The sequence below is a fragment of the Orcinus orca genome, chromosome 13, assembly GCF_937001465.1.
Source record: "Orcinus orca chromosome 13, mOrcOrc1.1, whole genome shotgun sequence".
Classification (NCBI taxonomy): domain Eukaryota; kingdom Metazoa; phylum Chordata; class Mammalia; order Artiodactyla; family Delphinidae; genus Orcinus; species Orcinus orca.
In genome coordinates this window covers 2,105,787-2,125,952 of record NC_064571.1, presented here as the reverse complement: position 1 = coordinate 2,125,952, position 20,166 = coordinate 2,105,787, and the positions used below count along the sequence as shown (strand labels likewise).

Genomic DNA, 20,166 nt, shown 5'->3' with positions numbered 1-20,166 from the left:
AGCTCAGATCCCGCACCTTTGTCTGGCTTTTCCGCCGCACCGAGTGTCGGAGGGCGGGGCTTCGAGAGCCAGGCCGTCGTGCTTTTGCGCTGGGCAGGTAAACTCTCCGGCACTAAGTTTGCTGCCGGTGCGGTGGGTTTAGGGCATTGGAGGCCTGCGTTCCTCACGCTAGAGCCGACTAAGGAGAGCCTTTCACCTCTCTGAGATCGAGAGGTTATCCCCGTGTAATAAAGATATCGAGAGATTATCCCCATGTAATAGAGATTAGAGACATTATCCCCGTGTAATAAAGATATCGAGAGATTATCCCCGTGTAATAAAAGTGGGTGTTAATATCTAACCCAGGTGGTTATTGGGAGGGTTAAATAACACCCCCTGTGAGAGCGTTGTACACGCGGAGGGCAACCCAGACAGGCCTCCAGAGGCCCACGGGCATTGGTTTGGGGAGATCTGACTCAGGCATGTTCACTTTTCAATGGAAAATTTAAAACTACAACTTAAGTCCAGAAGGACCCATGAAAATACTAATACGGCGCTGGTGCTTGCGGGCACAGCTGTGTTTAGCTGGTGGCTTTCTCCAGTAAATGGCACGTCACGGTAAGTCCCACAGTGAGAAACCAGAATCCTTGGTCGGGATCCCCAAGTCCAGATACTAGAACGTCTGTTTCTGCAGAACCTGTCGTGTTACTGTAAACACTTGGCAGAGAGAAGGGCGCCGTCCTCCTGTTGCATGTCTAACATCTTGTCCCAATCTTGTATCCCCGCTGTGTTTGCCCAGTGCCTTGTCCTGTGTTAAATCATACGTTTGAAAAGAATCATGCAAGCCCTTAAAATAATACCAGAGAATGCCTAGAGAGGAATTCATTTTTTAATCAAAATTTATGAACTTGCCTTATAACATTTTTATGAAAGCCCTACTTGAATTATCCTTTTCTATTTGACTAAAATAGAATTCGACTTTTCTGTGGGATGTTTAACGTTTTGGGTCATCCTCATGCTGGGGGTGAATTAATAGATCTTGTCGGAGTGAGCTGTCAGGACGGATCCCTTCTGGGTCTGAAGCATAATTAAAGATGACAGTGAACCCCCTCGGAGGTCCACAGAGCCTCAGGGTCCCCTGCAATGATAGGTTGGGACTGAAAATGGTTACCCAGGTGTGGTGGCCATGAGGTGACGGCAGGCTCCGCGGCCAGGAGTGGGGGGACTGCGGGTCCCCTCCGTCAGCTCCTCGGTTTGACTTCCTTGTAGTTTCGGGGTGCTGTCCTCAGATTCCTGCAGGGATTTTTTTTTTTTTTTCATTTTTATTGGAGTAGAGTTGATGTACAATGTTGTGTTAGTTTCAGGTGTACGGCAAAATGAATCAGTTATACACACATATATCTCTTCTTTTTCAGATTCTTTCCCCATAGAGGTCATAACAGAGTGTTGAGCAGAGTTCCCTGTTCTGTACAGTAGGTCCTTGTTAGGTATCTGTTTTATACAGAGTGGTGTGTGTATGCTCACCCCAATAAGCACAAGCTGTGGGTTGGGGGGAAGGGGTGCACCCCTCTCAGTGCACGGCCAGTGCAGGAGATGGAGTGTCTGAATGATAGCCACGCTCTGTGGTTCTTCTCCCTAATTAGGCTCCCAGACAGGCTTTTGGAATTTCCGCTTGGCAACCGCGCCTTTCTTTTCGGCAGTCTTTGAGGCCATGGGCACTGGGGCTTTGGGGCAAGGGGGCTGGAGACACCTGGGAGCTCAGGTCCCTCGGCTATGGCCAGGGGCCCCCAGCCCTCCCAGCCTCTGCCTCCGAGCCGGCCCGGGGCCTGGAAGGTGGAGCAGGGTGAGGGCGTTTCGGTTTGGGTTGAGGTCAGTAAATATAAGCACCTTTTTTCTGGGGTCAATTAAAAATAATGGTTTCAGGCAAATAAATCATCAGTTATTTCTCAACCAGTGACTTAAAACCAACCCAGCAAGCGGTCCTAATAGACGGTTCTTTCTGTTCCTTTTTAGATTTCCCATGTTCCTTTTCTACAAGTGATTTCCCAGATCATAACCCTCCGCTGAGGTTTGAGTTGGATTTGAGAATTTGGAGAATTCCTGCAGCTTGGTGACTTCGCGGGTGCTGTCAGTTGAAGAATTCACTTGCGGAGGAGCTCCGTGTGTGCGTCCTGTCTCATAACTGAGTGCCGAAGGTGAGTGCGGCCTCCTGCCCAAAGCAGACGGGAGCACTTGCCGCTTTTGCCTCAGATGCTCGCTCTGCATCAGTAGAATGACAGTAAACGCAGCTCTGATTCGTTGAGCCTCGTAAAACGTAAGTTTCCAACGGATCTGGTTCAAAAATTAGACTCACCGTTCCTGCTTTGGCACGTGGTGGCATCAGCTAGGAAGCAGGGCAGTGGGCACATCCAACCTGTGAGCCGCCCTAGTGCCTCTGCTCCTGGGCCGGACAGGTAGTCTTGTGTCTGGAGGAGCTGAGCCCCCTGCGTGCCGCCTGGGCCGGCGGGGGGTGGTCCAGGATATATAGGAGCTGACTTCAGGGTGAGCTCCATCTAGTGAAGGCGTCATTCCAATTTGGATGCTGGGAAGATGAGTCTCCATCAAAACATGCAAACAGATAAGGATTCTGAGGAAGGGTTTGCATGAGAATCTGCTCGTGCGTTAAAATCGTGCCTGTGATCCAGCATGTGGACTGAGGTCATGACAGACCCTGGACAAAAGCATGTGTCGTAACAGACATTTCTTAGCCCTGACGAATGGTTTGGGACATTTGATTTAGATCATAAGAGATGCTGTCTAATGGTTCAGTTCATCTGGGGTCCCAGCTCTGGCTGGGCAGTAGAAGTGCTTTCTGAGAAGGTCCAATTTCACCTTCAGAGCGTTGCCCCGAAGTGTAGGGGTAACACCCAGTTTATGACCTTTCCCTCAAAACCTTATTTTGCTTCTAGTATTCATAAATTGCTTTGAACTATTCTATTTCTTTTTTTTAATTTTTATTTTACATTGGAGTGTAATTGATGTACAGTGTTCTGTTGGTCTCATGTGTACGGCAAAGTGATCCAGTCATATATATATGACTGAATATATATACACACACACGCATACCCACCTTTCCCCTTTGGTAACCATAAGTTTGGCTTTAAGCTATTCTTGAACGTATAACTTTGGGCTATAAACTCTCTTGGTTTTATTGCTATAGATTTATTAGTTTAATATAAGTTAGAATTTTCCTTCATTTGGTCTAAAGCTACTACTATAAGTCAGGTTTTTCTCCTCAACCACTTTTTTTTTTTTTTTTTTTTTTTTGGAATCACCTTGATTTCAGTTACATTCCCCGTTGGTGTGTGGTGAGCAGAAGGGCATGGAATCAATATGTAGTGTTTCATAGGGTAAGATGATGAATTCTCCTTTATGATTTCTTTGGAGCAAACGACAGTCTCCCACCTGTTTAAAGGGGCGAGGCGTCCATTATGATTTCCAGTTCTGGGTCCTGGTTTGGAATTGAGAGACTAGAGCTCATCTCAGCAGCTGATCCAAGCCCTCCCCCTTACTGTGTCCCTGTAAGTGACCCTGAGGTCCCCCTCCCCCCAGGACATTGCTGGTTTTCACTGGCTTTACATCCCCCCAGGCACTGGTTGGACCCTCCAAGGTTTCTCTTCCAGACCTTATATGGGTGGAACGCCTTTGGGTGTTTCATGTCTAATCCTGGGAGGTTTCCATTTACATAAAAAAGTCTTGGCTATGACCATTCAATTTTTTCAATAGTCATTGAAGTGGAACCTTTTAAAACTTGGTCGTTTATAAATGCATTCACGTATTTATCAGTTTGTCAGATTTCATGGGAATATAAGCTAGGAATTAGCGCAAATCCTGGAATCTGGTCATCAGAATTCTCTAGTGATTCATCAGTCACGGAGTCTGACAGGACTTCTTTAGAAGGTCTTGGTCATGGATGATATTAATAGACTCTCAGTGACTGTCAGGGTCCTCTTCCAGAAAGTGGTGAGTCGGGGAAGTCACACGCTTAATTGGGGCAGTATATTCTGCACAGGTGCCCAGGAGAAGTCTGTTACCATCACACAAACAAGAGTCGACGCCTGGGTACCACTAGATGGACAGTCATACATAGATTATCACGCGGATATACTTACAAAAATATTTATATGCATGTAATTTAAAATAATTACTCCTATACATTTATGAGAGCCACACCAAAGCCCTGATTTGCTTATTAAAAATTACTTTCATGGTTTTGAAAACTGTCCAGTGGGAAAACCACTAGGGCTGTCCATTCGTGTAATAAATATTGACTGTGAGCACAGCTGGATTCTGGGCTGTTTTTCCTGCAGTGACTGTTTTAGCAGCTACAAAAATAGATGAAATACAGTTCCGGACTCTCTTTCTCGTGGCCTTGTGGGATGGGGCGCGACCCTGACAGCTCTGGGGCTCTGGTGACAGCTGCAGTCAGGCTCTCAAAGCAAGTTTCAGGTGCCCGAGGCAGGGTAAACTGAGTGAATTTTAAAGAAGCAGGGAGTGGGGCTGAGGCGTCATGGGTCCCGTGGCACAGGGCAGGCTGGGTGCCTTAGCGGGTAATGGGTCTCCACGTCGGTTAAGCAGTAACGGGTGGGAACCCGCACGTGCTGCTGGGTCAGGGGTCTTTGATGTGCCCGCAGGAAAAGTGACGGCTTGGCCATCCTGTCACTTGCCCTGTCCTGGAAAGAAAGGAAAGCAGTGGCGACCTGGTAAAGTGCTACGTGAGGGGTCAGGCTCGGAAGCGCCTCCCCGCTGCCGGGCAGCCCAAGCTGGGGCCGTCTCAGCCCGCCTACCCCTGGGGCTGGGCCGAGGGGAGAGGTCTTGGGGAGGGATGTCTGAGCTGCATCTCACGGTGACATGAGGGGGTCCCTGAGCCCGCTGTGTCCAGGGACTGCATTTCCCTGCCCTGTATTCTTGTACACACACAGTCTCACACACACACACACACACACACACATTGAAATTACGGACTTCAGAACTCCCTGGCTTGACTTTGCCTGATACAGGGGGAGTGGAGCTCATGGGAGGAGCGTGGCCGCAAGCCCCTTCCTTTTCCACTGGAATGAACTTGACAGTGTATAGTCTGCGCTTAATTCTTCCCTGGATAACTGAACACTGACTGTGATTCACTGTTGTGGGAAGCTGGCTGGTGTTTCCTGGGGATGGAGGATGTGAACAGCGTCATATGCTGTACGGAAGATTGTTTATCTTTTGAAAATCTACTTGGAGACTTTTTCAGGAGAGAAGCCTGGTGAGTGGAAGGGCGTGGGCGTTAAGCGGGGGAAGATGGTGCGTAGGGCGCAAGACTTACGGGTAGAGGAAAGTAATCGAGACCTGGATTGCAGACTGTGTCAGTTGCTGATGTGAATATACCCAAAATGTAAATGTGGGCACAGGCATGATTTTCTTTTTTTTTTTTTGAGCTTTATTGAGGGATAATTGACAAATAAAACTATCAGATATTTAAAGCATACATGGTGCTGATTTGATACACATATGCATTGTGAAAGGATCCCCCCATCTAGTTAATTAGCACACCCATCACTTCACTAATTTATCCTTTTTTAAAGATGAGAACAGTGAGGTTCTCCTCTCTTAGCAACTTTGAATTATATAATAGTGTTGTCAACTGTAGTCACCATGTTTTACATTAGATCCTTGGACCTTATTCATCTTAGAGCTGAAATCTTTTTACCAGCCTCTCCCTGTTTCCTCCACGCCCCCAGCCCGTAGCAGCCACATTTTTACTCCCTGTCTCTATGGCTTGGACTTTTAAAACCATTCCGGGTGTGGATGCTGCCATGCAGTGTCTGCCTTGCTCTGCCTGGCTTATATCACTTAGCCCAGTGTCCTCAAGGTCTGTCCATGTTGCCACAAATGGCAGAATTTCCTTCCTTTTTGTGGTTGAACAGTATTCCTGTGCGTATGTATGTGTGTTTACACGCATACACATCCCTACGTATCGCATCTTCTTTATCCATCCATCCATTGATGGACACTTAGGTTGTTTCCATATCTTGGCGTTCATGGCTAATGCTGTAGTGAACCTGCGGGGTACAGATATCTCTTCCAGATCCTGCTTTCGTTTCCTTTTTATAGACACCCAGAAGTAGGATTATTGGATCACATGATAGTTCTGTTTTTAATTTTTTTGAGGAACCTCCATACTGTTCTCCATAGTGGCTGCACCAATTTACATTCCCACCAACAGTGCATGAGGGTTCCCTTTTCTCCACACCCTCATCAGACGCTTGTTATCTCCTGTCCCTTTGATGATAGCCACTCTGACAGGTGTGAGGTGATATATGATTGTGGTTTTGATTTGCATTTCCCTGATGATTAGTGATGTTGAGCACCTTTTCATGTGCCTGTTGGCCATCTGCACATCTCTGCAAAAATGTCCTCTGCATATTTTTTAATCTGATTGTCTTTTTGCTGTTGAGTTGTGTGAGTTCTTTATATATTTTGGATATTAACCTCTTATCAAGTATATGATTTACAAATATTTTCTCCCAATTCATTGGTTGCCTTTTCACTCTGTTGATGGTTTCCTTTGCTGTGCAGATGCTTGTTACTTATTTTTGGTTTTGTTGCCTTTGCTTTTGGTGTCAAATCCAAAAAATCATCACAAGAGCGATGTCAAGGAGCTTACCCCCTATGTTTTCTTTTTAGGAGTTTTATGCTTTCAGGTCTTAGGTTCAAGTCTTTAATCCATTTTGAGTTGATTTTTGTGTATGGTGTAAGATAGTGGTCCAGTTTCATTCTTTTGCATGTGGCTGTCCAGTTTTTCCAACACCATTTATTGAACAGACTGACCTTCCCCATTGTATGTTCTTGGCACCTATGTGGTAAACTAAGTGCCCATATAAGGCCAATTAAGTGACCTTATTTCTGTGTTCTCTATTCTATTCTATTGATCTCAAGGTCTGTTTTTATGTCAATACCATACTGTTTTGATTACTGTAGTTTTGACTATACAGTTGACCCTTGAACAACTTGGGTTTGAACGGTGGGGGTCCACTTTTACTCGGATTTTTTTCAATAGTAAATACGACAGTGCTGCACTTCCCATGGTTGGTTGAATCCATGGATGTGGAACCGCAGATACAGCAGAACTGTGGATCCAGAGGGCCAACTATAAGCCCTAAGTGGATTTTTGATTGCCCCTAACCCCTGCATTGTTCAAGGGTCAACGGCAGTTTGAAATCAGAGAGCGTGATGTCTCCAGCTTTGTTCTTCTTTCTCAAGATTGCTTTGACTATTCAGGGTCTTTTGTGGTTCCATACAAATTTTGAGATAGTTTTTCTATTTCCGAGACAAATGCCATTGGAATTTTGACAGGGATTGCATTGAGTATGTAGATTTCTTTGGATAGAATGGACATTTTAACGATGTTAATTCTTCCAGTCCACGAGCATGGAGAAATCTTTCCATTTATTTCTGTTTTCTTCAGCTTCTTTTTATCAGTGTCTTATCGTTTTCAGTATATAAGTCTTTCACCCTCTTGGTTAAATTTATTTCTAGGTATTTTATTCTTTTTGATACAGTTGTAAATGGGATTGTTTTCTTAGTTTCTCTTTCTGATAGTTCATTGCTAGTGTATAGACACAGCTGATTTTTGTATCTTTCAACTTTACTTAGTTCATTTGTTCTCACAGTTTTTGGTGGAGTCTTTAGGGTTTCCTTTAGGGTTTTTGATATTCTGATGCATAATATCATGTCATCTGCAAATATAGACTGTTTTACTTCTTCCTTTTTGATTTGGGTCCCTGTTATTTCTTTTTCTTGTCTGATTGCTGTGGCTAGAACTTCTAATACTATGTTCAATAAGTGACAAGAGTGGGGATCCTTGTCTTGTTCCTGCTCTTAGAAGAAATGCTTTCAGCTTTTCACTGTTGAATATGTTGTTTTCTGTGGGCTTGTCATATATGACCTTTATTATGGTGAGGTATGTTCCCTCTATACCCACTTTGTTGAGTTTTTATCATAAATGAATATTTTGTCAAATGCTTTTTATGCATCTATTGAGATAATCATATGATTTTTGTCCTTCATTGTGTTAATGTGCTGTATCATGTAGATTGATCTGCAGGTATTGAACTATCCTTGCGTCCCTGGGGTAAATCCCACTTGACCATGGTATATGATCTTTTAATGTGCTGTTGAATTCAGATTCCTAGTATTTTGTTCAGAACTTTTTGCATCTATGTTCATCAGGGGTATTGGGCTGTAGTTTTCTTTTCTTGTAGTGTTCTTGGTTTTGGTATCAGGGTGATGCTGACCTCTTTTTTTTAAAAAAAGTTATTTATTTATGGCTGCGCTGGGTCTTCGTTGCTGTACACGGGCTTTCTCTAGTTGTGGCGAGTGAGGGCTACTCTTCGTTGCAGTGCATGGGCTTCTCATTTTGGTGGCTTCTCTTTGTGGTGGAGCACGGGCTCTAGGCATGCAGCTTCAGTAGTTGTGGCACGCGGGCTCAGTAGTTGTGGCTCGCGGGCTCTAGAACACAGGCTCAGTAGTTGTGGCACACGGGCATGGTTGCTCTGCGGCATGTGGGATCTTCCTGGACCAGGGCTCGAACCCATGTCCCCTGCATTGGCAGGCGGATCCTTAACCACCGTGCCACCAGGGGAAGCCGACGCTGGCCTCTTAAAACGAGTTTGGAAGTGTTCTCTCCTCGTTTTTTGGGAATAGTTTGAGAAACATTGGTATTAATTCTTCAATTGTTTGATAGAATTCACCAGTGAAGCCATCTGGTCCTGGACTTTTGTTTGTTGGGAGGTTTTTGATTATTGAGTCAACCTCCTAATAACTGGTATGTTCAGATTTTTTATTTCTTCACTATTCAATATTGATAGGTTTGATGTTTCTAGGAATTTATCCATTTCTGGGATGTCCAATTTGTTGGCGTATATTGTTCATAGTAATCTCTCACGATCCTTTTTACGTCTGTGATATCAGATGTAATGTCTCCTCTTTTTTTTTTTTTTCTGATTTTGTTCGTTTGAGTCCTCTCTTTTTTCCTAGGTGAGTCTAGCTAAAAGTTTGTCTATTTTCTTTGTCTTTTGGAAAAAAACAGCTCATAGTTTTACCGACCTTTTCTGTGATCTTTTTAGACTCTATTTCATTTATTTCTGCTCTGATTTCTATACTTCCTTCTACTAACTTTGGGCTTCATTTGTTTTTTCTAGATCCTTGAGGTGTAAAGTTGGTTGTTTATTTGGGATCTTTGTTTTTTCTTAATGTGGGTTTTTATCACTCTGAACTTCTCTCTTAGAACTGCTTTTAATGCATCCCATGAGGTTTGGTCTATTGTATTTCCATTTTCACTTGTCTCAAGGTTCTTTTTTTTAATTGAAGTGTAGTTGATTTACAATATTATATTAGTTTCAGGTATACAACGTAGTGATTCAATATTTTTATACATTATACTCCATTTAAATTTATTACAGATTAATGGCTGTGTTTTCCTGTGCTGTACAGTATATCCTTGTTGCTTATACATAGTTGTTTGTACCTCTTAACGTCTCAAGATGTTTTTTGATTTCTTCTTTGACCCATTGGTTGTTCAGTAACATGCTATTTAACTTCCACATATTTGTGAATTTTCCAGTTTTCTTCTTGTAACTGATTTCTAGTTTTACACCATTGTGATGGGAAAAGATGCTTGATGTGATTTCAGTCTTCTTAAATTTATTAATACTGGTTTGTGGCCTAACGTGATATCCTGGAGAATGTTCCATATGTGCCTTAGAAAAATGTGTATTCCGCTGCTGTTGGATGGACTGTTTTGTCAACGTCTGTTAAGTCCATCTGGTCAATCTCCTCATTGATTTTCTGTCCAGATGATCTGTCCATTGTTGGAAGTGGTATACTGAAGTGCCCTACTGTTATTGTATGGCTATCTATTTCTCCCTTTAGGTCTGTTGATATTTGCTTTATATATTTAGGTGCTCCTATATTGGGTGCATAAATATTTACAAATATTATTTCCTCTTGTTGGGTCAACTCCTTTATCATTATATGATCCCCTCCTTTGTCTCTTAGTACAGTCTTTGGCTTAAAGTCTATTTTGTCTGACGTAAGAATGAGCTACCCTGGGTTTCTTTTGGTTTCCATTGGCATGGACTGTCTTTCCATCCCCTCGCTTTCAGTCTGTGTGTGTCCTTAAAGGTGAAGTGACTCTCTTGTAGGCAGCATATAGATGGGGCTTGTTTTTTATTCATTCAGCCACTCCGTGTATTTTGATTGAAGAATTTAGTCTATTTACATTTAAAGTAATTATTGGTAGGTATGTACTTCCCTTTTTAAAATTGTTTTCGTAGTGTTTTTTTGATTCTTTTGTTTCTTTTTTCACCTCTTTGTCTCTTTTCTTTGTGATTTTTTTGGAGTGGTATGCTTCAGTATCTTTCTCTTTCTCTTTTGTGTCTCTGTTACAGGTTTCTACTTTGTGGTTACCATGAGGCTTACATGAAACATCTTATAGTAGTCTGTTTTAAGCTGATAACAGTTTTAAGTCTGTACGCATCGTTTTCCGTTCGACTATAGAAGCAGCAGTGGTTTGTTGAATTGTGCATTCAGCAGGAGAGAATAAGTTAAGCATGTCTGTCACTTTCATGTTTGTAAAAATGCATCCCGTCATATTTCTTTTAGTAAAGGAAATTTTTATTACTTGTCTTCATATCAGCCTCAATTTTTATAACAACAGTTTCCCGTGGTTCATATACTAAGTAAAGTTGACTTAAATTTACCATATTCCAGCTTTTTGGTATTTTGGAGACTGCTGGTCACTCACTTTGCACCCACAGAGATTCTTTAGAAAGACTTTTCACGTGCAAGACCCGTTTCTCTGTCATTACGTTTTTAGGGTCACAGCTGTTGCTGGGAGGCTAGATACCTGAAAGTAACTTGTTGAGTTTCTGCCAAAATAGAAGGGACCATCCTGTCCCCTTACCACCACTCCCCCTTCACTGGGACCCCGGAGGCACCTGGGGTAGGGCCTCTGCAGCTGGACTAGTTGGGTCTTTCTAGGGGCTACTGAATGTCTAGGGATGGCCGTAGCCTTTGACGTTCCAGTCGACATAGTGGTTAGATCTGTAATAATTGGTTAAATAGTTGACCAGTAGGTATTGAGCGTTGCTAAAAAAAACATTGCTGTGTTGATTCTACCACAGTTAACGTGCTGGTGAGTCAGTGGGAGCAGCTGTAACGTACCGGGCACTTGCCAGGTGCTTGCCCCCCCGCCCGCCCCATCTCCTGCAGGATATTATCTGTGGCTGGAATGCAGATCTTTTTACCCCCATTTCATAGGCAGAGACACTGAGCCTCAGGGGAGCGAAGAGGGTTGCCCAGGGTCACAGAGTGGAGCCCACAAGCAGTGTTCTGTTCTGGCCACGAGCTGCTGCTTCCAAGCCCGTGTTGCTTCTGCTCCCAGGCTCTGACCTTCCGCGGCAGTGACACGGCAGCGACCTGTTATCTGAGTGCTTACCTTGAACTTGGGACCCCTTGACGCTCTGAGAGATGAAACAACTTGGCCAAAACCGTGTGCTCGTAGGGCAGAGTGGGCTGTGAACCCACATCTTCCTGACCCAAAGCCTTTCATTCTTACTTGACCGTGAATTTTATTTATTTATTTTCCCTAGCAAAACCTCGAGCAACCAATGAGGGTTTGGAAGCGAGTCCCTTTTGGAAACCTAAAGAAGGGAGGAGGGAGGAAGGCTTTGGGAGGGGTTGGGGTGTAGGAGACAGGACCTGAATCTTCCAAAGGTCTCGGTACCTCCTGAAGACCCCAGGGCCAGCTCAGCAGGTCTCGGACCTGCACCTGTGCTCTTCCCAGATGTTGCCGTGTATTTGTGACTCCCCGCTGACCAGCTGACCTCTGAGAGGGAAGTCGTCTGTGGAGGCTGAAGGACCTCCTACACTTCCTGTGTGTGGGGTCACCCCTGGGGTCCCCTGCTCTTCCCAGGGCACCTGTGTCCAGAGCGAAGCTGCATAGAGTCGAGATTTACTGTTTCTTTACGTAGCAGTGAAATCATCCTTTTCTGATGGTTGAGGTGACGGTCAAAGTTTAGCCAAGCATTTCTCTTTTCTGTCACAGCCGACACGCCCCAGCAGTGTGGCTTCCTCGAAGGCTGGACACAAATTAAAAACACAAAAAGCGAATCCTTTCCCACCCCCCTCCCCCCACCCAGTTCTTTTCCTTAGGACAGATTGTAGAACTGAATTAGTAACTTTGCAGTCATTTCTCCACTATTCTCTGAATTGTACCTTACAGTTTACAAAGGCATTTTCATATAAATTCTTTCGAAGATCAGGTGATGTGGCTATATGTCTCCCCCACCCCGGTTTTATAAAAGATGGAAAAGAGCCAGGAGAGGTTGCTTTACTTGCCAAGACGGCCCGGCAGACGGTGACCCGTGACTCGCGGCTGCACCGGGGCTGCTGGGTGCTGACCACACACGCGCTGTTTGCTCTCAGAGTCCCTGGACCAGGCGTGTAGACGATGCAGATGTGAGAGAGCGATTCTAAAAGGCCACACGGAGCTTTAAATAAAGCACTGCTGCTCTTGAGCTTCCAAAAGTAGGAGAGGTGAAGTGTTTTCCTTGGCCTCCTTCCTCCAGAAAAGCAAAACGTATTCGTGCTGTGTGTTTGTGTGTATTGCCGGGTAGGGGGGTGGGGTGTAGGCTTTTGAAAAGCAAACTAGACCTTGAACGGGTACATCTCTTGGAGGTGATGGGTGTGTTTATTACCTTGTTTGTGGTGATGGTACCAAGTATGTTTGCATATGTCCAAACTCACCCAATTGTACACATTTAATACGTGCAGCTCCTTGCATAGCTAAGTGTACCTCAGTAAAGCTGAAAAGCACTGAACTGCCACGGCAGGATGGGAATCCCTCTACGGCCCCACCTGCAGCGCGCGCTGATCTGAAGCAGGTGCGTGGAAAAGCGCAGTGAGCAGCCTGGTGGCCCCAGGGACCCCACCTTCCCCTGTCACTGGCATGTCTCAGTGCAGAGAGCAGAAGAGCACCTTGGGCTTTAGATCTCTGCTGGTCAGGATCGACTTTCCTGTTGGCCTTTATTATAGCACCACAAGTGCGTTCTTTGGAAACTGTACGGCTGCAAGATGGTGATAAAACAGTATGAATAACTCAGACCGTGAAAGATCACAGTTTAAGGAGAGCGACTTTTGGTGCTGTGTTAATGAACAGGATAGTAACAGAAACAGGTTCTGAATGGAGGCCAGTACCCCTCAGTGCTTGTTGAGTGGGGTAACCGTGTCCGCCCGCTGGTCCCTGACTGGGGGCCAGCCCCACATCTCCCCTGTGCGATGACATTTGCTTTCTGAGCCTCTCGGAGTCGACCCTGACCCACAGTCGCATTGACACGTGACTTGGTGGGATTGGTGGAGACTCCCTGACCCACCCCTGGCTCTGCCACCTTTCTGTGTGCAGACCTCCCTGGGCACACAGGGCCAAGCCGCGGTCAAGGGCAGCCCAGGGCAGCCCCCAGCCCACCGGGGGAGCAGAATGCTTCATCCACAGATGGGGTGTTTCCGCAGAACACTGCTTTCTGCTTGGGAATGAGTGGGAAATGGAGGGGATACGAGACCCCCTCCCCCAGTCAGACTGGCTTTGGTTGGAGGCGTTGGGCGTTTGTAGCCTGTGCTCTGAACCTGAGTTCTTGAGGTAGATTTTGTGGCCTTACAGAGGCTAAAGAGGGACATTCCGTGCCCAGATGGCAAGAACTAGGAAAGCCGTCGACCCCAGGAGCGGCAGGAACATCTTCCCTGTCCGTAGCCTGGGTCTGTGGAGGCCTGTTTTGTGGGAGGAACTGAACGCTTACAGGCCATCTTCAAATGACCGCATCGTATCACCCGGAAGCTCATAGTGAAGACAGTTTTGCAGAACGTTGGTCATGTTTTCCCAGTGGGTAGATCCCAACTTGCGCTCGGAACAGAAGTTCCTGGAGGGAGCGTCAGGTGCGCGGTGGAGGGGCTGAGCGTCCCATCGTGTGTGTTGCCCTCTGGGCCTTAGTTTCCCGGACAGTGACGCGGAGGGACTGGGTGAGTGCTGGGTCTGTGATCCGGGCATCTAGGGACAGGGCCGCAGCCAACCCCACAGATTCTGGGCAAAGGTCAGGGTGTGCCACAGCTTAGACCCCTCCCCAGGCGCAGCAACCTCGTGGCGCCCGTCCGCCACCTGAGTCCCACCTCCAGGACAGGGCTCCGGGGTCTCCCTGAGCTTCAGCGGCCGAGGCTGCTGGCCTTCGTTCTCCCGTTGGCCACGTGGGGCGGGCGCAGGGGGACACGGACGCTGGATTAGGGGCTGGGGGCGGCGTGGAGAGGGACACACCACGGCCCACCTCCCTCCTCTTTCCAGAAGAGGCACACAGGCCTCGGGCGCCTCGTGCCTGCCGGCTGCACTCCGGGCTGGGCAGGCAGGTCCGGGTCTCCGGGGCTGGAAGCTCCCCGGGATTCCAAGGAGCTGGCGGAGGAGAGACCCGAGGTGTCAGTGCTTCATCAGAGACATCCCCATACCTGCTTCCTTCTGAGGGTCGTGGAGGGACCTCTGAAAACATGCACCCCGGGCCCCAGCTCCAGGGGCTCGAATTCGGGGAAGCCTGGACGTTTGTGCTTCTTCTGTGGAGCGTCCCAAGCCCTTCTGATCACCAGTTTGGAAACTGCTGACCTGGACCCCGGGTTTTGCATCCCCTGCCAGTGGGGGCGCCGCAGGGCTCGTTTGGGGCTGAGGCCTAGTGAGGTCAGGGGGAGGCGGGGGTCGGCCTCCTGGACCTGCCGGCTCCCCTTGTGCACAGTCGCCCCCACTGTGCCCTGGGCCACCTTGAAATGCGCACTGTCCTTGAGGGGCCGCCTGGGCTGCTCGGACCGCACTCCAGACCCACCTGGAGCAGGCCGAAGGGGCCCGAGCATCTGTATGTTCACACCCGTCTCCCCTAAAGGGACCTTCTGAGGTCCTGCACTTGAGGATTTTCATATATTCACACTTTAGATAATTCACGAGCCTTTAAACAATTCCATTCCATGCCTGTTGACAGTGCGTGTTGGCACTTGTGGTTTCTGATCTTTGCAGGGAGCTAGCCCTCGAGGGAGACTGCTCTTAGGCCCAGAAATCGAACAAACACGACGGAGAAACAGGCAGCAGCGCCGGGCACCGTGGTGCTCGGATCCCAGCAGGCCCGGGAGCCGATACCCGCCCTCTACGCCTTGTGTTCTGTGCTTGGAGATTCCAGCCGGGGGGCGGAGGTTCTTGGTGGAGAAATCACATCGCAGCGTCCATATTATTTGTGTGAAAGGGAGATGATCATTTCTCTTCTTTTAGGGATTTCTTGCCCAGTGGGGCCAGTATCTGGGTCACCTGCAGAGGAGGGATGGGAACTGGTTCCACTTTCATAGAAGGCAGTGCCCGTGGTCAGTCCCGCTCTGTCACTTGTGTCATACCCTGCAAACCCTGAAGATCTTCGCGATGCCTTCCCTTCCAGAACTGGACCCTCCCGCCCTCAGGGTCTGAGTCCCTCCCGTCTACGCGTCCTGACCATCCGGATCGGAGGTCCTGGCCCTGGAGGATCCCAGCGGATCTTCTGATATAACCAGAACATGATTGCACTCTGTCCTTCCTGACTCAAGGGCTGGGCCTCCGGTGTTCCCTGTCCCTGGGAGGCTGACCCCGGGAGACCCAGTTCTGTCCCCACAGGTGTTTTGCTTGCAGTGTGGATGACATTTGTGGGGGGCTGGGGAGGCTGTCACTTTGACTGTCTCAGGGATGGAAAACTTGAGGGGGCCGGTGTTCAGAGCACCTGGTCACTCAGGGCTTGTCCTGCAAAAATATAACTAACATGCCGGACAATTCTTATTCCCAGATGAGAGCCAGGTTCCAGATGGGTTCCCGGGTAAAGGGCCCTGAGCTCCTTTGACCGGCGCCAGCCCCGGGGCGGGGGCCGTTCCTGACTGGTCCCCCACGGCACCCCTCCCTGTCAGCGTGAAATACCAGCCGAGTGGGTGTCCTTTACTCTCCTGGCATGCTTTGTAGACGTTTTAGATGTGTGTGTATGTGTTGACAATAAAAGGATGGAAAAAGACAGACCATGGAAACGTTCATCACAATGGAAAGAAAGCAGGAATGGATGTGTTAACATCAGATAAAGTGTCTTTCAGAGTGAGGACGACCGCAGGTGTGGACGGTCCCGCCAGGACCCGCATCACGCACGGCACAGGTAGTTGCCACGTGTCCTCGGGCTGTGGGTTCCTCAGGCTCGCCCTGTTTTTATGAGCTGACTGCGGCAGTTTTGAGGAGGACGTGTTGGGTGCCCCTCGGGTGGCATTTGTCTGCTCTTTTTCTCCTCGTTGGACTAGGATAGCGTGTCTTTGGCGGGAGGACCGCGGAGGTGAAGTTCCGTCTTCACCGCAGGGCATCTGACCTGTCGGTGAGTTGGCGTGGCTGTCAGCTGTCCCCTGTCCGCTCCTAGCTTGTCCTCTGTGGGAGGGCGTCTGCGGGCGCAGCCCGCCCTGAGGGTGGGCGTGACACCCACGTCACTTCCTGGAATTCTCCTGGGGAAGCCGGTCTTCTCCCCCATTGGTTGACTTACTCGGCCACCCATTGCCTTTTTGCTCCTTTCTCCTTTCTTCTCATTTACGGCCCCTCTTTAGCCGACGTAAGCAGGGCTGGTCTGCATGCAGCTTGCAGGCCCCCCGACCCAGCGCAGAGTTTCTCTGCGTGGAGATGCTTCCCTTGTGCTGTGTCAGCGCCCAGCTTTACCAGATGACCCCACGTTGTCTTCCCGGGCAGGGCTGCCGTGTTCCTGTCTTGGCAGAAAACGAGGACTCCCACTGCCCCCCCCCCGCCGCCTCCCTGACACTCACGCCATCACCTGGTCCATTTCTGTCCATCTAGCATAAAAAGGCATCTCGCTGTCAGATCAGATCATGGACGAGGTGCAGCTTTTTCTGTGTCGATTCATCATCTGTGCTGTCCTTCTGGGCAGTGACTTGGTGTTCACTTGCTTTCAGTTGAGTTGTGGGTCTGTTTCTTCATGAATTGCAGGACTCTTTATATATTCTAGGTACCAGTCCTTTGTTATTATAGGTACTGGTTTCGTTACAAGTATTTTTCATCATATTTTGATCTATGAAGATGGATAGTTCTCACTTGAGAATGCACACTTTCTTTGAACAGAGTCTCCTACTGTGCCAGCCGTGGCACAAATGGCATACCGCTATTTATAGACGTTAATGCTTGCTTATAAAAGGGAGTCTTGTATTCTTATAATTCTGCTGGAAGGGTTTTATATATATTTTGTGTTGTTTCAGTGTTCAACAACCTATTTTTAAATTTGGGGGCAGATAAAGATAAATGCAAGGTTTTGAAGTGCCGGAATTTTATTGACAGGACTTCACTGATGTTTGCCAGGTATATCATGGAGTCTGAGACGGTGCCGTCTCAGTAGCTTAATGAGCTTAATGCTAAACTTTCATCTTTGCTTTTCTGCTGCTGCTCTCACCAGCTGTCAGAAAAAGTTGGAAGATTCACCCTTCCTTATTGATCTGTATTTCATGAATATTTATGTATATTCCATGTACTTCCCCCGTTTTTTTGGGGGGGGGTTCTTTTTTTTTTTTCTTCCCCCGTTTTATTCAAAGTAGCTGCACGACATAAAATTTAAATGTTCAACTGGAATTCTTCCATGGCTTCCCTCGTGAGTGAAGAGCCCGTATTACATAGAGTAACGAATGACGGTATCCGAAGGTGAGACTGTTCTAAACGAAGTTCCTTAAATTTGAATCCAACGGCAAACCAGGGCTTCAGCGTCCGAGGCAGCATCTCAGTGTCTTGTGTCCACCGGGGGGTCTGGGGGTGGAGCTCGCACAGCTGCAGAGCGTCCACGCACGCCTTCAAGCGCTGGCTGGGTGCACGGGCTCAGGCACTTCTAAGCGCTCGGTTTGCGCGGAGACAGAATCCTTGTCTGCAAGGAGTCCCACTCAGCGAGAAAACAGCCAAAAATATGTGTGAAGTCCCCCGTCAGTGCCAGGAAGAGAGAAAGCAGAGCAGGGAAATTGTCAGGCGGGGGCGGCAGGGGGGATGCAGCAGCTCTTCTAGATGAGCTGGGGCCGTGGGGCTGGGCGGAGGCTTGGGTGTCATCAGGGGTGGGATGTGGACGTGAGAGGGAGGGAGATGCCGGAGAGCAGGGCGTGCGGGCCTGGGGGAAGAGCTGGCGCTGGCGGTGGTTTCGGGTTGTGTTCTGGTGTGACGGGAAGGGATGGCGGGGCTTCAACGGAGGAGGCCCAGCCCACTGTCTGTTTGCAGGTACCACAGGCTGCTGCTGGGGAGTCAGACCAGCGGGTGGGGACGGACCGGGGAGGAGAAGGCTGCCTTGTCCGGGCCCTGCTGCTGCTGGCTTGGAGCTGGGCGGTGGCAGGGCCAGCGCTGGTCGCATCCGAGACGGATTTTGAAGGCGAGCCTCTGGGGTTTGCTGATGAAATGGATGGGGACACCACGTTCTGTGGGATGTGCTAGGATTCTCGCCCCGACGGGCACCTGGGTGAATGGTCGTCTCACGTTCGTATACTCAGAGGGGACCTGGGGAGACGGGGGGTGGGATTTTGTGGTTGCTGTTCATGTGATTGGTTTTCTTTTGGTTTTGGTTTGGTGTGGATGGTGACGAGCTCTGTCTGGATGAGTCTGGAGGGCAGTGGGGCGTCCACGTGGAGGTGTCGCTGAGACGGGGTAGCAGGCGGCATCTGGAGGGGAGCCGGGCTGGGAATAGCTTGGGTAGAGACAGGGGTGAGAGGATCGAGGCCTGACTGCTGCATCTCTGGGTCAGAAACACGAGGAGGGGCCAGTAAGAGACAAGGCAGGAGGCAAAGCAGGGCTGCGTGACCCCAGGCAGCCGAGTGAAGGGCGGCTCCCCGCGACGGGCTCGTGGGCCGTTTCCGCCGTCAGCGGGCAGGGAAGATGACCCAGAAGAGAGAGGAGTACTCATGCCACGGTGGAGAGAAGGGGCAATGACCAGAGGAGCCGATCCTTCGGGAAGAGGGGGTGGGTGGGGTCCAACATGGAGGAGGTGGCCCCCGACGGTCACCCGGGGACCGGAGGGACAGAGGCGCCTGCAGCCCTGGGACCCCCGATGGCTTCTGCCTCCTCAGCGAAGGAAGAGGCAAGGTCATTCACCAGCTCCACAGCGGGGAGTGGGAGGCGGTGCTCAAGGGCGGAGAAGGAAGGTCTGGAACGGCCCTCACCGGGGAGGGCGTTCACGGAGGACGTGGGCGTGGCTTGCCAGGCAGCCCCAGGCTCCCTCGAGCCGGCGTCAGACACAGGACGACAGGACGTGGGCCGGGGGGGCGGGGGCGTCTCTCGCACGATCGATCGGTTGCCCTGGGGCTGGTGGGGAGCGGGTGCCACCAGAGTTTCCTGCACGTGCGCACGGACATCGCTGCAAATGCTCCTGACGTGTTACCGCGTCCTGGCTCCGCTAAGTCGAGGGTAAAGGATTATGCTTGGAGGAGCTGAAGTACATACAGCAAAGACCGCAGGTGGAACCAGGGCAGCCTGGCCGGTGCGGGGCAGGTTAGCGAGGGGCTGATGGCGCCGAACCTGGAGAAGCAGACGCTGTGAAGAGCAGGGTGGGGACCCAGCGGAAGGTGTCACTTAAAAGCATCGTGTGGTGGGAGGGAAGGCGCGTGGAAAACAAGTCAGATCCCATCACTCACAAGAGCTTCTTCCCTTTCAACAACACCCAGGAGCTGGACTGGAGTCAGCGCAGGAGAGCTCTGTGTGTAACACACACAAGAAGTGGGATGTAGGTCCTGCTGGTTCCAGTAAAATCTGCCGTATTGGTCCCGAGACCGGGGCGGCAGGTACACAAGGTGAGCTGGAGTAGCTCGCGGCGCCAGAAAGTCAGGATGTGCTCAGAGCACACACGCACGCACATGTGCACGCACAGACTCACACATACATACAAAAACACACACACAAACTCACACACACACAAAAACACACACACAAACTCACATACACACAAAAACACACAAACTCACACACGTACACATACACACATACAAAAACACGGACACACAAACTCAAACACATACAAAAACACAGACACACACATACAAAAACACACAAATACACATACAGACACACAT

General features: G+C 48.9%; 1 protein-coding gene across 8 annotated transcripts in view; it reads left to right on the top strand.

Annotated features, from left to right (window-relative positions):
• The window catches only part of NCK2 (NCK adaptor protein 2), a 133,172-nt gene that overhangs the window by 61,757 nt on the left and 51,249 nt on the right, over window positions 1–20,166 (top strand). For 4 of the 8 annotated variants that reach the window (XM_049696180.1, XM_049696176.1, XM_049696178.1 and 1 more), the window contains one exon: window positions 1,993–2,174. The exons of 1 other annotated variant lie outside the window; for it this stretch is intronic. The gene's annotated coding sequence lies outside the window, so the exon portion shown is untranslated. Of the gene's footprint in view, window positions 1–1,992; window positions 2,294–19,761; window positions 19,888–20,166 lie in introns of all 8 variants that reach the window. 3 more of the 8 variants (XM_049696179.1, XM_049696177.1, XM_049696181.1) reach the window with 2 other exon arrangements.